Raw genomic sequence first — 19,217 nt, forward strand, 5'->3', positions numbered from 1 at the left:
TCTTCATTAAATTACTAATTTTTCTTAACCTCTGTGCCACACACAGCCCCGTATGTATATAAACCATTGGGACGGAGGGAGTAAGTGTTGTGTTTGGTTGGGTTGAATGGAATGGAATTAGTAAAATTATTTGAAACAAGTAGAGATAGGAGGGAAGTTTTGAAATAAATTTAAGTGAGTGCAAAATTGCTATGATGAGATTTGAGAAGAAATTAGGGGTAGGAGAGAATAGAGCTTTTTATCTCAAATTGAAGATATGATCTCTAGCACTTAATGTAAGAAATGGAAGGAATGAAATTTGTTAACAATTCCCCGTAATATAGTTCATTTATCATTCTATTTCTTCCGGAATTATTCACCTCAATCAAAAGTGTTTTTACCTTGACTCAATAAAATTCTTGAGATTAATATTATGCGATTAATCTCTCGCGATGTTTTGATTCGATTTATAAAATTTGATTAATTATTATAATTTTTTAAGATAGTTATTATAACTTTTTTAAACAATATATTATATAATAAATTAAAATGATATCTCAAATATTATTATAATATTATAAAATATCCGTAATCCGATTAATCTTTATGATTAATGCATATATCATCCCATTAATTATCTTCAATTACCATCTCCGCCGATTAATCCTAGTTCCCCATTTCTTACAATTATACTTATAAATATCAATATATTTCTTATTAACGTCATCTATTTTACTTATATTAAATTAATTTTAAAAAAATAACATAAAATTTAAATTTATAATCGGAATTGCAACTCAGTTGGCTGAATTATAACAAATTTCTTAACCAGCCCTAGAAAAATCCATTAATTATATAATCTGTCACCACTTTTTAGCTAAAGCTAGAAGATTACTGTATGTAATTAATGAAGGAAACTATCTTAGCAAAATTTGAGAGGTAACCAAAAATGAAATGGGCAATGGGTAATAGGAAAAAGTTGTCACTAGTAAATCAATTATTAGATTAAAATAAATAAAGCGCATGCCATCACAAATGAATCCAAGGAGTATGATTCCGCCTTAGCCGCCACTTCGCTGTACATCAAATCCAATCAAAGAAAGGAAGCTCTTGCATCAATCATTTCTAAAAAGGTTAAACACTGTTATCTATCGACTATCGTCACATTATATGAGCAGGTGCTATATGGTCCCAAGTCCCAACTCCCACTCCCATTGTCCCTCATGTATATGTTCATGTCTGCCCAAGGGTAAGCATGAAAAACCGAAACCGCAAAAAAAACCTAAAAAATTTGAAAAATCACACCGAAAAAAATCAAACCGCAAATAAAACCGAAAATAACCGAGATAAAAAACCGAAATTAATGGTGCGGTTTTATTTTCGGTTTTATACTAAAATCGCACCGAAATTAACCGAACCGAAATATATACTCCCTCCGTCCCACCCATTTCTTTACACTTTCTTTTTTGGGGTGTCCCATCCAATTCTTTACATTTCAAAACTTACCAAAAATAGTCAATAGGTCCCACCACTTGTCCACTTTTTTTTTCTTTTCACACTACTTTTACTCCACTATCTACTTTTTATACATTAAAAATCAATGGGTCCCACCACTTTACCTACTTTTCTTCCTCTTTTCCATTATTTTATACATATTTCTTAACCTCCGTGCCCAACCCATTCGATAAGAAATGGGTGGGACGGAGGGAGTATATATTAATAGTAATAAAGCATTTTAGTCATTTTAAAACTTCACATCTAATTTTATATGGAGGTTCTTCTTCGTACTTGCATACTTGGTGAGTCACTTAAATAACCGGGCACCCAAATATTTGGAGGAGCGCTTGATCGAAAACTAGGGCTATTGTGATTTGCCACAAAGCAGAAATATTTCTGCTGTTAATCTGCTGATCAAATTTTATTATGAAACCTATTCTACTTTTTTTATTTATGTACTTTTTGAACATTTTTTATTTGAATTTCATGATTAGTTGATTTTGGGTAATTTTATTGACTTGACATCATCTAATTTCTTGTCAAAATACGTATGTTTTAGTTTTTATTGTGTATTAAGGTTTTTTTAGATGAAAGTATGTAATGTTTCCTATATCCTCATATAGAAACAATAGTAAATAGTAACCGAACATATTGTACATGTTCATGAAAATTTTATATATTTTTTAAAAAATTCATTATGCACAAGAGTAGCAAATAATAGTGGAAAAACCGAAAAAAAACCGCAACCGACTAATGGTTAACCGCAACCGAAAAACCATTTTAATTGGTGTGGTTACGGTTAATGATGATTAACCGAACCAAACCGCATTCATCAGTTTGGTAACGGTTAATGTCCGGAACCGCACCAAACCGCACCATGCACACCCCTATGTCTGCCATCACATTTCTAAACAATTACTCTCTTTGTTCCTCTAAATTCCTTACCATTTCCTCTTTTGGACATCCCATTCATTTTTTTCATTACAAAACTTTTCTAAAATAGCTAATGGGTCTCACCACTTTTCCACTTTTTCTTCCTTTTCACACTACTTTTACTCCACTATTTTTTTATATATTAAAAATCAATGAGTCCTACCACTTCACACACTTTTCTTTCTCTTTTCCGCTACTTTATACATATTTGTTAACTTCCGTACCCAAACTCAATGTAAAGAATTGAGGTGACGGAAGTAGTAGTAACTACATCTAGCTAGCTTCTACTATTGTACGCAATATTAAAAATCAATGAGTCCCACCGCTTCACTCACTTTTCTTTCTCTATTCTGCTACTTTATACATACTTCTTAACCTTCGTGCTCAAACTCAATGTAAAGAATTGAGGGAACGGAGGGAGTAGTAACCGCATCTAGCTGGTACTATTGTACGCACTTTTTAAAAAAAAATATTCATTCCATTTTTTATTTGACCTGTTGACTTTTGACACATATTTTTAGGTGAGTTGATTAAATAACGAAAATTAATGTTTTTGGTTGAATTTTTTCTAAGTAAAAATTTTGTTTATGGAAGTATATTTTTATTCAATAAGAGAAATTTAAAAAATAATATTTTTAACATATCCGGTCAAAACACTTGAAAGTCAAAGTATCAAACGAAAAAACAGAAGGAATATGATATTAATTTTGATTAATCATCATTTCATAACTTGACGAATTCATTAAATTTTTAATTATTAAACTTACTATCTAGTTATATTTTAATTGATTTCATAAATTTTTATCAAGTATCTTCATTAGTTCAATCTGATTAATACTCCCTCCGTCCCTCCCATTTCTTATCCAATGGGTTGGGCACGGAGGTTAAGAAAAATGTATAAAGTAGTGGAAAAGGGAAAGAAAAGTGGGTGAAGTGGTGGGACCCACTGATTTTTAATGTATAAAAAGAAGATAGTGGAGTAAAGGTAGTGTGAAAAGGAAAGAAAAGTGGAGAAGTGGTGGGATCCATTGACTATTTTTGGTAAGTTTTGAAATGTAAATAATTGGATGGGACACCCAAAAAAAGAAAGTGTAAAGAAATGGAAGGGACGGGGGAGTACTTTTTACAACACTTATCATAGTCTTTAATTTGTCCATGATCAGGCAACACTTGTATTTAACCTCTGAGAGCATCTATAAGAGTCTTCTTGTTGGCTCCTAAATATAATATAAAAAATGTGGCTCTTAGTAATTTAGGACAAAATTAAGAGTGTAAACACCAACAATACTCTCTACATCTCTTCTCTATTTCATATTTTTTTCATATATTGGGCTCCACTATAACAAAAGAGAAGGAAAGATGGAGGTGAATTGGAGGGAAGGATTTTTTTATTGTGAAAAAATAAGTTAGGAGCCATGTGGTGGCTCTTAACTTTGAGGAGAGAGGAGAGAGAAACAAGAGGCTCTTAGAGCAAGTCCAAGAGATGCCCTTTATGATGTCTTAGATCATAATTTAGGGCATTTGATAAAAAGACTTGATCCAACAATGTCCTAGTGATGCCTTATATCACTAGGACAAGCTATTCAAGCCTTATTTTTGAGGCACATCTTTGCTTGCCCTATCCTATATTTTATAGTAAAATATTACACACCCTCTCTTTCTCTCTCTTCTTTTTATTGTCCTTTAATGATGAAAGAAAACTTTTAATAATAAAATATTAAATATGTAATGAGGATAAGGCACATTGTTGGAGTTGAAATTAGTTAAGTATGTCCTAAATCACTAAGACATAATCTTAAGAGTCTCTTGAAGCAACATTTTTCCTCTCCCTCCTCAAATCTCAAGTTAGGAGCCTAAATGAAGAGCCTCTTGGAGATGCTCTAAGAACGAAATTTGTTAGAATTAGAGAGTTGGTGCATGGTTAAATATTCATTCCATTTTTTATTTGACATGTTGATTTTTGACAGATATTTTTAGGTGAGTTGATTAAATAGTAAAAATTAATGTTTTTGGTTGAATTTTTTCTAAGTAAAAATTTTGTTTATGGAAGTATATTTTTATTCAACAAAAAAAAATTTAGAAAATAATATTTTTAACACATCCGGTCAAAACACTTAAAAATATGGGTCGAAAGTCAAAGCATCAAACGAAAAAACAGAAGGAATATGATATTAATTTTGATTAATCATTATTTCATAACTTGACGTATTAATTAAATTTTTAATTATTAAACTTACTATCTAGTTATATTTTAATTGATTTCATAAATTTTTATCAAGTATCTTCATTAGTGCAATCTGATTAATACTTTTTACAACACTTGTCATAGTCTTTAATTTGTCCATGATCAGGCAACACTTGTATTTAACCTCTAAGAACGAAATTTGTTAGAATTAGAGAGTTGGTGCATGGTTGGTCAACACGTGAAAAACGTGGACAAAGGACCAAAAAAATTGCTACAGTCGTTTGTTGGCGTGAAGTCAACATTTGTTTGCTACTCCTATTGCCTACCGCAAGTCTGCAACATGTCAAGTGTCAGATACATTGTGCCTCTCTCGTAGATCAGCAGTGGAGTTAAAACTGTATTGTGTGCCTCTGATTTGGTTTCGCCTGGTTGATCTGTATGTGTACTTGCGTTTTAGGCGGCGAATAGATATTGGCTAGTTTTTCACAGCCTCCAAGGGGAGAGTAAAAATCAGAAAACCCAACACTCTATAAAATAAAATAATGATATATTTTGTTTAATACTTCCTTCGTCCTTCGCACGTATTTTAATATTTTTATAAAATATATTTTAAATTATATTCACTTTTTTCTTTTAATAAAAATCTAATTTTTGAATTTTATATAAACACGAAAGTTTAAAAAAAAGTTATGAAGCTTTACCATTTTTTGCTAAATATGTAATTATACTTCATATGCATCTTAAAATATGTGTCAAACAGTTCAAACTTTTATAAAGAAATAAAATTTAGTGAGAGAATATCTAAAATAAGATATATAGTGTTTTGTAATTGTCGTATCATTAAAAAAATGAAAACGAGAAGAAATTGATAAAAAGAGGAGACGTATTAAGAAGGAAAATATTATATTTTTTACGTAATCATAAAAATAGTATTTTTAGATAAATATATAACAAAATATTTGAATGATGTCTAATTTACAACTAAAAATCGTTTTTTACTTAAATTATAGAAATAATCACAAAATTTTTTATATTATCATTGACCTTACCTAAAAACGCCTCTTCGGACAACAATGTACATGTCGTTGATAATTTTGTCAATTAGCTTCCCTTTTTCACCACAGAATTCATGTCCCGTCTAAAAAAGTAGAAGCACCTTTTAGAATTTATAAATATTATCTTTTTTCTGATAGCTTCTACTACTTTTTCAAACACTTTCAATGATTTATAAATATTAATCTTATGCTCCTTTCTCAAACACTTTCATTACTCTATAAAAATTAACCTGCTTTTGAAATCCAGTCCATTTATTTATTTTTTTAAAAAAAATCACTTTTTTAAAATTTATCCAAACTACCCCCAATAACTTAACTACACAAATTTTTATATATTTAAAGCACACTTATTAACGGAGGAATCTGGTGATAACAAGATTCGGGCATGGTTGCTGGAATTAGTGGTGGTTGATGACAAGATCGAAGAAGTATTCGTTCTTTCAAGGGTTGTGTCTTATCCCCAAATGATATGCCTACGTACCTTATTTATAGGGATCAAGCGAGACTTAGTTCTTGGGGAACAAGTAACCTAATCAAAATATGCTTCTCATTCCTTGACTCCAATGATGGGCCACCGCCTTAGATTAGACGGATATGGACCTCCGAAACCCAACCTCTTCCAAGGAGTATGGTACTAGGTGGGATGACTAGCTCTAGCCCACGTACCTTCCCAAAATAAAACAATAATAATAAGGCTTGGGAACCATATATGGTTGGCCCTTCCAGTATCAGGCGAGAACTGAGCGTTCCAGACGAGGTCCGATCACTAAGGGCGAGGACTCACCCTGGGCAAGGACTCAATCGAAGACCTGGGCTACTAGATACTGGGCTGCGAGGCTCGACCCATGTCGAGGGCAAGGACACATGTCGGGCGAGGGTCTACATCGGGCGAAGACCCTATTGAAGACTGATGTTGCTTCACACTGGACCTCAGGCTTCGAGCCAAGCTGAGGGCTGAGGGCGAGGGTCTACATCGGGCGAGGACCCTATTGAAGACCTTCATGTTTATATCGCGAGATTTACGCAATCATCATCCGAGTTGATATTTTGCCGTAACAACTACCCCCCAAGCCCTTGAAGCATAAGTGCGAAAGGGTTTAAAGAAGCTTCAAGCGAGGATGATGTTTAGTGCTCGCCCTCTGTTGCTCATCATATATAAAAATTTTCGTCCTGGGTCATAGATTCCTAGAAAAATAGTGAAAAAATCGTACCAGTTTCCTAAAAGACGCGACTGGAATTGGAGCTTCGCGCCTCGAAGCACGAGAAAACTGTCCAATCGTGAGCTGCCGTGTGTTCTTGAAAGTTGTTCCCCATTCGCTTTTTCCCACTCCTATATAAAGCAAACTTTTCAGGTACGCATCTCTGCTTCCATTTTTCTCTACTATTTTCTTTCTACTTCACTTTGTTGATTCATAATTTGTATCATACGCTAGCCCCTTTAGGATTTAACATCTCCACATAACTAACAATCGTATCTCTAAAAATGATATTGTTGCGGGCGAGGACTCGTAGACGTCAATGACTGGGTCGAGGACTCTAAGTCATCGTCCTGGGCGAGGATTCCGTTATGTTGTCGCCTTCATATCCAACTTATCTCTTTTTATTTCCTCCTTTTACTTTGTAGACTGGCCCCATTGATCCAACTCTTCACCATCTTTCTTTTAGATGACGAACTCCCAACAGTCACTTCCGAACAACGATGTCCAGGCCGACTTATGGTCGCCTCTTGAAGTCAACCCTGGTGCGGGCGAAGAATTAAACCAAGCATAGTTAAAGGCCCATCAATGCGAGGTTGATATTCCGAACCAACAAAATCCTATCGAAATTAGAAGCAGTGCGTCGGGCGACGAAGAAAGTTTTTATAAACCACAGAAGGATAATGATTCTTTCGATGCTTTTCTCAAGGAACTGGATGAACCTGAACCCTCCTCTCGCCCAAGATTGGGCATAGGTAAAGGAAAATAGTTGCAAGTATGTCGAAATATTTACCACAACTTAGTCGAAGGCGAGGATGATATGGAAGGAGATGAAGGTTCGGAGGGCGATGACTCTGAGGAAGGGGGTTCTTCTGCGAGTAGCGAGGACGATGTAACAACTATCTCTGCTTTGCCCATTAGATATGTGATGGAATGTCCTTCGCCTCCCACCAATCCGTATGTTCCAGAGACATACGACCACGACTATGACTTTGATTTCCAGGAAAATCTCCCTGAGAAAGAAAGGAATTGACTTCTCCATGCTCATCAGACACTAACCTGTGCAGGCCTCTCCTCACAGATTTCTTCAGACGAGATGTGGATGATTGAGTATTACAACCTTCAGGGTAGATGGTATAGACCTCGTCGTTTCATGAGAATGCACAGATTTAACTTCGACGGTCTTCCATGTCCTCGCATGGTATTAACTAACAAACTTGTAGAGCTTGGTTTTGGGAGGCCTATGCACCCTTAGTTGTTTGAGTGGAAGTGATAAGTGGATTTTATATCCACTTGGAAGCCTTCGTTTTGACTTAAATGGATGATTTGGCCTCAAGCTTTTGATATTTTTGATATGTTTTAGTGTAATGTTGTGCAGGTTTCTTTGGAGGAGAACGAAGAGGAGATTCATAGCTTTCAGTGAAAAAAAACGGCGAAGCAATCGGATGCGCGAGTCAAAAGTTATGGACAAAGAAGTGGGCTGCGGAATTGGGGCACCCGCCCCAAATCTGGGGCACCCGCCCCAAACTGGCAGCGAAAATTAAGCCATTGGGCCGTTTCTGATCCGTTGCAAGGCCCGTTCGCTGGGGAAGTTTAAGAAAGGCTTTGGGGGATTAAAAACATAACCTAGAATCATTCCAAGGAGCACGTGACGGCTACGGAGAAGATCAAGATCGAATTTCATAGCTTTTACTTTTGTAATTCTTCGAAGTAGGCGTAACTTTGGATGCTCGTCTCGGATTTGTTTCGAAACTCTTAAATTACTCTTTTGATATTGTTTAGACTATTCCGTACCATGTTACATTCGAACCCATGATGATGAGAAGTTCGATTATGAACTAATCATTGTCATGGGATTTTAGCGGATTTATCGATGAATTTCAGTAGTTAATTTGCCTTGTTCATATGTGATGGTTTGATTTCCTCGTATTGGTTGTGCTTATTCGTCTTGGATGCGTAGCTAACATCTAAGATTGCTTGTTAATCTTTATTGAAGCGACAGTGAATATATTGATTTAGAACTTGCCATGCGAGCATAGGTTTCGTGTTCGATAACATGACTTGTGATGTGATTTTACCCATCTTGCATCGCCCTATGTAATCTTGATAGATAACTTGCTCTTCAACCATTATGTTTTCAAATTCTATAGACATATAGGGTCTAAGCATAATTGGTGTCTGTTTACCTTCTATCTTAGTTGTGGATGTGTAGCAGTATGGTGCACGTATAACGACAGTTAGCGTGTATCAGTCTCGTGTTATCTGATTAGTTATCAACCATTACAATCGAATAAGGTAGAACTCTGAATGAAGTTGTTAATGAAGCTAGAATCCCATGTTTTATTCTCATTAGTAAATCGTATTCTCTTAGTTGATAATTCTTAGTTTCATAATTCAATTAGGATTAGTTAAGTAGAAAACCAGAACCCAATTTGATACTTGTCCAAGCATTGAATAATAATCATACATTGGTGCATAAGTGCATATTTCTGAATACACCAGTCTCTGTGGGTACGAACTTGAATAATATTCTATATTACTTGTGACCACGTACACTTGCGTGATTTTGTGCGAACAAGTTTTTGGCGCCGCTGCCGGGGACTCGGTGTTTACTTTAGTTTATGTGCTTGTCATTAGTGGTCGTTAAAGTTCAGTGACTTGGATTCTTTTCTCACTTTAGTTCGTTGTGTGTGTTTCAGGTACTTAAGGGACGTGTATGCGAACACGTTCTCAGGCTCGTAAGGAAGCATTAATTAAGGAAGAATTGGAAGAGATTGATACGATGGGTGATCAACCACCAGCTGTGAATATTCCTAAGGCTCTGAAGGCTTTCTCTGAGCCTAAAATCAATGACATTCAATCGAGCATTGTCAGGCCAGCAATTCAGGCCAACACTTTCGAGATCAAACCGAGCACTATTCAGATGGTACAGAACTCAGTGCAGTTTGGGGGTTCTCCGACTGAGGATCCTAATACTCATATTCGGGACTTCATTGAGATCTGCGACACTTTCAAGTTCAATGGTGTTACGGACGATGCCATCAGATTGAGGTTGTTCCCATTTTCTCTGAGGGATAAGGCGAAAGGATGGTTGCATTCTCTTCCTGCAGGATCTATAACGACATGGGAGGATCTGGCTCAGAAATTTCTTACTAAGTTCTTCCCTATGGCTAAAACCGCTGCAATCAGGAATGCTATCACTCAATTCTCTCAGTTGTCTGGTGAAACTTTATGTGAAGCTTGGGAGCGCTACAAGGAGATGCTTCGAAAGTGCCCACATCATGGGATGCCTGATTGGATGGTGATAAATTGTTTTTACAATGGGTTGGGTCCTCAATCGAGGCCAATGCTCGATGCTGCATCAGGCGGAGCTCTATGGGCTAAGAGCTATGATGAGGCTTATGAGTTGATCGAGATGATGGCTGCTAATGAATATCAGAATCCTACTCAGCGTCTTCATCAGGGCAAAGCAGCAGGAATTCTAGATGTTGATGCTACTACAGCCATAGCTGCTCAGCTTAAGGCTCTTACTATGAAGGTGGATTCTTTGGCAAATCTAGGAAATCAGCAGCCACCTTCAGTCTGCGAGCTCTGTGCTGGAGCACATTCTTCGGATCAGTGTGCTATATCGAGCGAATCTGCTCAGTTTGTGAGCAACTTTCAGAGGTCGCAACAGCCAGCTCCGGCCACTTATCATCCCAATAATCGGAATCATCCGAATTTCAGCTGGAGCAATAATCAGAACTACATGCCTCAACAGCAGCAACAGTTTCAGCAGCAAGGAGCTAGACCTTTTAACCCTTCTGGTTTTCAACAACAGTTTGCACCGAGGCAGCAATTCCATCCACCTGGATTCCAGCAACAAAATCATGGGGTGGCTGGACAGTCTTCCAATGAAAGATCAGAATTGGAAGAATTAAGACTAATGGTGAAAAGCCAATCGGTGTCAATCAAGACTTTGGAGAATCAGATTGGACAAATTGCTAATGCGTTGATTAATAGACCACAAGGAACTCTTCCTAGTGATACTGAGGCCAATCCGGGCAAGAAGGAAGTGAAGGAACAGGTACAGGCTGTCACCTTGAGATCCGGAAAGGTTACGAAGGATAAAGATTCAGCAACAGAGCGAAACAAGGAAGAGAGTGATCAACAGGTTGAAACACCCGTGCTCTCATCTGAGTCTGATAGTGGAAAAACTGTTGTTGAGGCTGACAAGAATAAGGTCAACGAGGAAGCAAGCAAGGATTCAACAGAAAAGTCTAGCCCGAAAACTGATACTGGGGTCAAGCAAGTATATCCACCTCCACCTTTTCCGAAGAGACTGCAAAAACATAAGCTCGACAAACAATTCGCTAAGTTTCTAGAAGTTTTCAAGAAATTACAAATCAACATACCTTTTGCGGAAGCTCTAGAACAAATGCCGAGTTATGCTAAATTCATGAAAGGTATTCTATCGCGGAAACTCAAACTTGAGGAATTGGAGACTGTGGCTTTGACCGAGGAGTGTAGTGCTGTGTTGCAGCAGAAATTGCCCCCGAAGCTGAAAGATCCGGGAAGTTTCACAATCCCGTGTACTATTGGGCAATTGTCCTTCGACAAGTGCTTGTGTGACGTGGGAGCTAGCATTAATCTGATGCCATTATCTGTCTTCAAGAAACTTGGTCTGCCGGAGCCGAAACCTACAAACATGTACTTACAACTGGCTGATCGGTCTATCACATACCCGAGAGGTATAGTGGAAGACGTCTTGGTTAAAGTGGATAAGCTCATCTTCCCTGCTGATTTTGTCATTCTAGACTTCGAGGAGGATAAGAAGATTCCCATTATCTTGGGAAGGCCTTTCTTAGCTACAGGCCAAACTTTGATCGATGTGCAAAAAGGAGAGCTTACAATGAGAGTTCAAGATCAGAGTGTCACTTTTAAGGTGTTCAACGCAATGAAATTTCCAACCGACGAAGAAGAATGCTTTAAGGTGGAGCCACTAGAAGCTGTTCAAAATTCTGAGATGGAGCAAAAGCTAAGGCCAGGTACCTTAGAGAGAGTCTTATCACGGGATTCTGATTTCGAAGATGAAGGAGGAGCAGAGCTTAAGAATTTTAAGGAGCATCTTAAACCATCTATTGAAGAAGCTCCCAATCTCGAACTCAAACTACCACCGGATCTCTCAAGTGATGTGCAGTTTAGAAGGTTGTCACGGCGCATAGATGACATGCATGACATTCACCACCGTTTTGCAAAGGATTTGACTCAGGCTCTTGGGAGTGCTTTTCGAGCTATTGGTGTGGAGGTTGATTGGCCAGTGTTTGGAGATGGCATGATATATTCACCACCTGATCCTCCACCCGAGGAGGGTGATCCTCCCGACTTCTAGGTACATTCGATCCTTTTTATCACCTTCAATGAGGACATTGAATATTTTAAGTTTGGGGGTGGTAATCTAAGGACTAGTAGTAGTGTGTGTTCATATAGGTTGCATGTTGCATATAGTTTAGCATATTATCTCATAGTGTTTGCATATTAGTTCATTTTCGTTTTCGTTTTTTTTATGCTTATATGCTTGTGTTTAGTATGTGTTAGTAGTTTCATATAGTTGCATTTGCATGAATCTTGAAGTTGTTTCCCAAGTTGATGTCCTATGATGAGTTTATGTGCATAATTTCTTGGCTAATAGTTTCGATCATATGTGATGCATTGTTACTTGAAAGCTGCTTGTGTGGAAATTGTAATTACACTTATGCTCTAGAGATAGGACTTAGACTAACTTATTTCTTGAGTCCTTGCGTTGAGTCGGGCGTAGAGTTTGGAGTATTCCCTTTTTGAACTTAGAGTTTGTAAATCTTAAGTTTGGGGGAGTTAAGGGATGAATATGCCTTTCTAAAAAAAAGAAGAAAAAAAAAAGAGAACAAAAAGAGAACAAAAAAAAAAGAAATATATCAGGTACTCCTTTGAGATCAATGGGTAAATTGCAATGTCATGTGAAAGGGACGATCCATGTACTTGTGCTGGTATTAAGTGCAAATGTATTAGAATAAGCAATTTCTTGGTGACCTTTCACAACCTTTGATTACTGGAGAATTACTTGATTAAAAAAAAAAAGAGAGAAAAAAAAAGAAGAGAAAAGCGAAGTCGAATGGCGGTCGTGACTCACTTACACTGAGAAGCGTCCCAACCTTAGACTTAGCAAGAAAAGAAGAAAAAAAAATAGAAAAAAAAATAGGAGAGGCATAGGAATTCTTTAGTGATCCTAAGTGGTAGTTGACTCTTTAGTAAAGAAGTGTTTAAGCCTGATTCTGATTAACGGCTCATAGTGAGGACTCTGTTGAAGTTTGATAGTCTTTGTTTTGTTTCGCTAGAGAGCATGTTAGCACACACGATGCACTTCACATTAGTAGTGGAAGAGGACATGGCTAATGTGTGAAAGAGATGAAGGCCGAGAATGTTGCATATTTTGAGGATGTTATGTTAACAAGGATTACACTTCATGATTCACTTAGATGTAGGCATTTAGTTGCATTCATGCATTGCATTATTAGAAATTGTGTGTGTGTCTATGCTTGAGGACAAGCATCGGTTTAAGTTTGGGGGTGTGATAAGTGGATTTTATATCCACTTGGAAGCCTTCGTTTTGACTTAAATGGATGATTTGGCCTCAAGCTTTTGATATTTTTGATATGTTTTAGTGTAATGTTGTGCAGGTTTCTTTGGAGGAGAACGAAGAGGAGATTCATAGCTTTCAGTGAAAAAAAACGGCGAAGCAATCGGATGCGCGAGTCAAAAGTTATGGACAAAGAAGTGGGCTGCGGAATTGGGGCACCCGCCCCAAATCTGGGGCACCCGCCCCAAACTGGCAGCGAAAATTAAGCCATTGGGCCGTTTCTGATCCGTTGCAAGGCCCGTTCGCTGGGGAAGTTTAAGAAAGGCTTTGGGGGATTAAAAACATAACCTAGAATCATTCCAAGGAGCACGTGACGGCTACGGAGAAGATCAAGATCGAATTTCATAGCTTTTACTTTTGTAATTCTTCGAAGTAGGCGTAACTTTGGATGCTCGTCTCGGATTTGTTTCGAAACTCTTAAATTACTCTTTTGATATTGTTTAGACTATTCCGTACCATGTTACATTCGAACCCATGATGATGAGAAGTTCGATTATGAACTAATCATTGTCATGGGATTTTAGCGGATTTATCGATGAATTTCAGTAGTTAATTTGCCTTGTTCATATGTGATGGTTTGATTTCCTCGTATTGGTTGTGCTTATTCGTCTTGGATGCGTAGCTAACATCTAAGATTGCTTGTTAATCTTTATTGAAGCGACAGTGAATATATTGATTTAGAACTTGCCATGCGAGCATAGGTTTCGTGTTCGATAACATGACTTGTGATGTGATTTTACCCATCTTGCATCGCCCTATGTAATCTTGATAGATAACTTGCTCTTCAACCATTATGTTTTCAAATTCTATAGACATATAGGGTCTAAGCATAATTGGTGTCTGTTTACCTTCTATCTTAGTTGTGGATGTGTAGCAGTATGGTGCACGTATAACGACAGTTAGCGTGTATCAGTCTCGTGTTATCTGATTAGTTATCAACCATTACAATCGAATAAGGTAGAACTCTGAATGAAGTTGTTAATGAAGCTAGAATCCCATGTTTTATTCTCATTAGTAAATCGTATTCTCTTAGTTGATAATTCTTAGTTTCATAATTCAATTAGGATTAGTTAAGTAGAAAACCAGAACCCAATTTGATACTTGTCCAAGCATTGAATAATAATCATACATTGGTGCATAAGTGCATATTTCTGAATACACCAGTCTCTGTGGGTACGAACTTGAATAATATTCTATATTACTTGTGACCACGTACACTTGCGTGATTTTGTGCGAACAGGAAGGCGAGGACTACAACCTCGGGCGAGGTCCTTTCATTATACTTGACCAAACTTCTCGCCGAGGAAGGACTCTGGGCGAGGACTTTCTCCGAGTCACCGAAACGGTCAGCTATTATCTCGAAAAGCGACCTTTCCTGAAAACGAAGCTGGAATACAAAAAGTCGCAATTTCTCTATAAATGGTACTTTTTCACAGTCTATATTTTATTCTTCAAAATTATCATCCTTGCATAACTTTGTAATCATGTCTATTGAGGATCTCTTCGTCGAGTTCGATCGTGCTGTGGAGTCCGACCATCCACCTCTCATGCCAGACCCCAACCCTGTTCCCTCTTCTCCTCGCTCGTCTGTTGCCGAGCTCCAAGTGTTGATCACCGAGCTTTAAGCGAGGATTAGGATATTGGAGAGGCGCAATGCTCTCCTTGAGCTGAAAGTGGATGAGCTTTATGAGATCATTCGCGAGCTGAAAGCAGAGAACTCTTTTCTTAGGGATAAGACTGATAATGACTACTAAGTCGCCCACTTGTAATCTTCACCCTATTATGGTTTTTATTAATAAAATATTATCGTTATGTACTTTTTTGCTTTTGTCTTCGATTCATGTCTTTTCAATGGACAATTAGATGTCACTATCATATTGTGATTGTTGTCGATCATAATCGTCTAAACCAAGTATATATAACTAATAAAATACTGAAAGTTTAATACTTAAATCCCAGGCATTCAAGAAGGTAGGTCGTCGCCCTCCACCTTACTTGGAGAACAAAAAACAATCTCTGAGACAATAAGGACCTCGTCTACTTCATCCCGGGCATCCAAGAAGGTGGGTCGTCGCCCTTCACCTTATTTGGGGTAAAACAAATAACCTTTGGGACAGTAGGGACCTCGTCTACTTAAATCCCAGGCATCAAAGAAGGTGGGTCGTCTCCCTTCGCCTTACTTGGGGTAAAACAAACAACCTCTGGGATAGTAGGGACCTTGTCTACTTAAATCCTAGGCATCCAAGCATGTTTTCCGTCTATTTACTCCGACGCCCGTATTTATTCTCACGCTGGAGGCGCTGCAGGGCTCAAACCCCCCTCTAGTGTTGTTTTGCAGGCTCCCATCCAGTTTCAACACCACCAGACACCCGTACACGGCAGAGGAGGCACCGAAACGGAATCTGCAGTTATTACTATGAGAGATAAATATTAGCTGATAAAATAGTGCAAAAGATACATAAAATAACAACTTTTGTCTAACAACTGTTGTGTTAATGGTTCCATTTTACATGTGTTCCCTCCATACTTTCAATATCTCGATATTTTAACAGAATTGATCCAAAAATTCAGTTAAAAAAATTAATATATATAATATGATCATGGCAAGTCTCCTATCAATATATCCAGATTTTAAAAAAGATTATCAACTTGAAAAGATTACGTTTTTTACGATCTACCGTGGTACGTGTGACTTTAGACGGGGCGACTTGCGAGAATTTATGATTCAGGGGCCGTTTGGGTGAGTTTAAAATAAGTGTTTCTTGCTTATAATAAAAAAGTGGAATAGAAGTTAGAAGCAAGTTAGGACTTATAAGTGATTAAAGTGTTTGAGAAATAAGTAGAAGTCCTGAAATAAAAACTAGCATTCCTAGTTTTTTATAAGTACCTTTTGACTTTTTACATAAACAGTACTAAATAAGTACTTCTAACTTATAAACCCAGAAGCCGGCTTTTAAGCTGTCGCCAAACTGCCTCTCAGTCTTATATATGTAATTTTACGTGTCCTCGACTGATTTGAAAGAGTCGGGCACACAGTTCATTCGTTAACATGAGCGACCAAGCCAGCTTCAGCTCACATGTAGACTTCGGATCAGGACTGCGTCAATAATCCTACATAGTAGACTTCATATAATAAAACAAATTAGAAAATGAGTATTAGGCTGCGTGAATAAATTATAGGAAGACGTTCTTTCAAGTTACCACTAATTTTAAATTAATTTGTGTAGTATGATTAGTTTAATAGTCATTTGATTTCCATTTCTAAATAAAAACAATAGAAGTCTTTATGCTTTGTTTATGGCTGGGTAATATCATATTTGAAGCTAATTTGTGGAGATAAAATACAATAATAAACGCAAAAGTTGCTCGAACAAATCAAATATGTATCCCCAAATAATTAGTTGAATTATCTCTCTCTAGCTATGAACTTGAAAATTGATTTTTATCAATAATAATTTTACTCGATTTATATGTTCATTTACGAAGACAAATATTATTCTGTTATTCACGATATAATTTTATCACAATCGGTTTTTAATAATCGGTGAATGTTACATATGTTGAAAAGAAAAGTCAATGGTCCCTTGCTCCGTCTAAAAAATCACGAGACATCACATTTTACAATTCACAAATACGTGTCTTCGAAATATTGTTTTTATTCTCATGATCATACAGAGTCTCGGCGAGATGTTCGGTTATGATTGAAATAAAAAAAAAAATACAAATCTAAGGAGTGGTTTATACTCCTGCTGTCAGTCTCAATTTTTTAGATCGAGAAACAAATACTCGACACACAATTTTTTTTTTTTTGATAAAAAAAATGATCTTATAAAATATATTTTGATATATTATACTGATTTCTTTTATTTTGTTAATAAAAATTTAATATTTAAATTTCTATAAAAAAAACTTTTAAACATAATTTATCACAAATTATGTTTTATATATATCTTAAAATAGATACCGAATCATGAAAAAAACTCTTAAAAAATGGGAGGGATAAGGACGTATGACAGTGTTTATTTACTCTGACCAAGTTAATTAGATGTACGTATTTCTTAGAGGTGGAATCTAAGAATTGAATCGAATAATCAGAATTCATACCGAGATTTGACTCGTTAAAAAGAATGATCATATTCAAGTAAAAACAAACAAATTGAATTTTAGTTTGTGAAAACAAATTTATATAAGATTGAATTTTAATCCTTGTAAGGGGCACTAAATGTTTATAACTTCCTTGAATATTCTTTGACCACTTCAAAATTCTAATTGAAAAGTACGGACAAATTTTCGTTGGAAACTCTTTAAGTTGACACAACATTATTACAGTAATAGTTTATTCAACAGAAAAACACCATTAATAGTGAGAACGTTGTTTTAAATATGAAGTTCAATTAATTTTTATCATCATTTAAAATACCTCACAAGTTAATGGGCGGAATCACCGGATACCACCCTGTCCGGGATAACATATTATAAAAAAGGGATTTTCTATGGTGCCCAAGGGCACACAATAGTCTCTAACTTCAATAAAAATTTATTTTCTTATAAGATCTTGTTGAGTGGAGTATCTTATTATTAAGGTTGTGTTCATCGTTTTGGGATGTCAGTGTATTCATCTTTTTAAGATGTCAGTTATGTTTTTTATTCTTGTGTGTCTTCGTATGTGTTTCCGTTATCATTCTAAAAAAGATTTATACGGTATTTCAGGAGATCTATCAGACTCGCATCGATTTTGGAACGATAGTGCATACTGCAAAAATTCACATTTCATAATAAAAAATTGTTCATATTATGGGGGTATTTGGTACTCCACTGTTTGACTGATGGGTCTGAATATTGGGATATAGATGATGCTTATGTGACGTGCAATTGTGATGTTACTAGTTTCATAACTGAATGTAGGTTGGATTGCTCGAGATATCATTGTAATATCATTTAAATTAAAGAATATGAATATATTAACGATCTGAAAATAAAATGATTATTTATTTAGTTCGTTTGTTATTTTATAATCAGATTGTAGTTGAGAGTTTGAGGATTTGTCCAAATTGATTTTCAATATATGTTTTGTTAAATGTTTCGTGCTTATAAAATCATTTGTTTGTAAAAAAAAATGGATCAAAATTGTGTGGCATCTTGCCTGCACTAAATAAAAAGATTAAAATATTTGTCCATATTTAGAACGTGATAGTGGTGCAAAGTGCACTACTGCAATATGAATATAGGCATGGCAGTCCCTCCATGATATGTCTCGTGATTTAGAGAATACAGATTATTGTAAATTATATGTAGCGACAGGATATTTTTAAAAACTATTTTTTATTTATCTTAATTAAAATTTAGCGTTTGAATTTTTATTGAAAAATTATTTTTAAAAATAATTAATAAAAATTTTCACTAATAAATTTTAAAATCGATATATAGAATCAAAATGGATAAATATGCCGAAATAAAAACACACATAACTATAACTATAACGTAGCAATATTTTACCTGTTTTTAAAGAAAAAATTCGGTGTCTTAGAAATATTTCTGTAACTCATATTGGTATCCAGTCTTCCAGATAGAGATGGCGGCCAAGATACCTTGACTATTATAGAGTTTTCTAGAAGCGGTACCGTTAAATATCTCCTAACATTTCCGTGATATCCAAGGCTCCTAATAATTTCTTTCCATTACAAAAATTATAAAAAATCAAAAAATACTCTATAAAA

General features: G+C 36.1%; 1 non-coding gene across 1 annotated transcript; it reads right to left on the minus strand.

Moving 5' to 3' along the window:
• Nucleotides 1–10,026: 10,026 nt before the first annotated feature.
• On the minus strand, nt 10,027–10,133 carry LOC135148157 (small nucleolar RNA R71). The gene has a single exon (XR_010286049.1). It is a non-coding gene; the product is annotated as a small nucleolar RNA R71 (small nucleolar RNA).
• Nucleotides 10,134–19,217: the final 9,084 nt, after the last annotated feature.

The sequence above is a fragment of the Daucus carota genome, chromosome 7 (genome assembly GCF_001625215.2).
Source record: "Daucus carota subsp. sativus chromosome 7, DH1 v3.0, whole genome shotgun sequence".
NCBI classification, from domain to species: Eukaryota; Viridiplantae; Streptophyta; class Magnoliopsida; order Apiales; family Apiaceae; genus Daucus; species Daucus carota.